Below are 2,309 nucleotides of genomic sequence, written 5' to 3'. Positions count from 1 at the left end.
GCTAACCTAGTAAATGCTACGGCCACCCCCACAGTCTTCCAACACTTCCATACTGCCATGGAACCAACCTATGGTCTTACCGTACATCTACCATACCAACCATAATCATCATGAGCTGAAACCACATCCGGATAATCGGGTGTTTGGGTTATGCTTCAAACCCCAAAGCCTTCATTAGACAAGAACATGTAAAGAGGCTCTAACATGATCCCTTCACCTGAACCTAATTACATACCTGCCATGAGCCACCACTAATGCGCAAGGTAACCTGAAACCTCATTCCATATGCAATCCCTTAGTCCAAGCGGTTCTCCCGCACTTAGATTCAACTGTGCTATTCCAACCACAAAATTGATAGATTTCCAATCCAGCTCACAACCTGAATACTCGAAGATGTCGACAACCTGAGCCTAGAAGTACTAGCGTTCCATTACTAGCCAATCCTAGCGAACACAAACCTGCCAAAATCGAATGAATACTCCCCGAAATCTCAACGAGCTTAATATTCCCGAGCACTTTCCACCGAATCCACTATAAGTCCTCAACGACTTTATCAGATGACAAAGAACAAAATCTCAACTATCGAACGGGTATCCAACCAATTCAATGACATATTTTCACTACATTAATTCCCATGCGAACCTGCAACTAGCCATACTTTAAAGGTATGAATTGACATATACTGATCTTACACCCACGATCAAACCAATTCCTCATTTCCTCGTATCCCCGAAATATCCCTATAAATCCTACATTCAAACCCAACATGCCTACCTTGCGGATTCCTTGAGTTCCATGCTAAAACCACCAAAGATCGAACTGGATGCTAGTCTTCTCTCACTTAAAGCTTGCTCTGACGGTGGTTAATGCCTCCTATATTAAAATCCAAAACTGGCTCACCCGAATATCCTCTAAGCACGACTCTCAGTATGTAAAATGGTATATGAAGATTATCAAAATAAAATTTGTAGACCATCATGAGGAAAATTTTAATTTCTAGGTGGAGACTTAGATAAACAGCACATAACGTCTCATACACAACATACCATCACAAACACAAACAACAAGAGCATGAAGAAAAAAATGCAACACATACATGCGACGTCAACTGGTGGAACTTGGATCTCCTCAACCTGTGACTGCAATGCTCCGCTCCTCACCATCCGAACATCCACTCTGCCCTCGCGACCATCAATGATACTCAAAGTAACTGGAGCATGTGCACACACTGATCTACCCCCAACATCGGAACCGATCCATGAGGGCAATCCCCGCTGAAATGACTTATCTGACCACAACCTAAACATCCTATTCCTGTCTCCTGACAACTACCCTCATAGGTCCTCCCACACTTGGCACAATGGCCCCGAACCTAATAGCCTCCCAAACGCGAATCATGAGTCTTGGGCCTCCTCGCCTGGCCCACTACGATCTGAATCTGCTCTGACTTCCTCTTTTCGAGGTGCTCCAAATCAATCTCCCACTCTCGGGCTCTAGCTATGATGTCTTCCAAAGTCTAACAAGCTGGAAAGCTAACAAATTCTCGGATATCGTCTCGCAATATATCATGGTACCTTGTCTTCTTCATCTCCTTGTCTGTGGCATACCGCGGAACCAAACGAGCCCTATCCGTAAAATTGGAAGTGATCTCTTCCATAGTCTCAGTCTTTTGGAGAAGGTCCTAAAACTATTTTGCCAACCGCTGCACCTCAATGGTTAGGGAAAACTCCGCCCTAAATCGAGTAACAAACTCATTCCAAATCATCGTCTCAATGGATTCGCCTCCCAAAGCAACATCTACCTCCTCCCACCAATCTCGAGCTCTGATTTTAAAAAGACAGGAATAAAATCTGACCCTCGACCCTGTCACACCCCCGAACCGGAACGACAGAAACGTCCGGGGACAGATGACGTCATTGTACAGTATTATAACAATTGAATATAAATGAAACAAAGCATTTACAACCTTTGCATTGAATATGTAATAAGTTTGCATTGTATTCAAATATTGTTTACATGATATCAGATGTATGTGACAAAAATGAATAACGTGAAGTGACGACGTCCCATCCTCCAAAAATTTGCTTTGACTACCTGTTTACCGATTTCCTGAGAATACAAGTGATTTTGAAAAGTGTCAACAATTAAGTTGGTGAGTTCATAAGCATTTTGTATGAAAAGGGTTTGTAACAGTTTCGTGAAAATGACAGTGTATATTTCCAGAAAATCCAATATTTTCTTAAAAATGAGCTGTAAGTCTTAAGTCCCAAGACTAGAATTGTAAGAATACTGTACTGTAAAATAATGTA

This window comes from Lactuca virosa, chromosome 3, assembly GCF_052849685.1.
Source record: "Lactuca virosa cultivar CGN04683 chromosome 3, Lactuca_virosa_CGN04683_v6, whole genome shotgun sequence".
NCBI lineage: Eukaryota > Viridiplantae > Streptophyta > Magnoliopsida > Asterales > Asteraceae > Lactuca > Lactuca virosa.
Note: the sequence above shows the minus strand (reverse complement) of the source record.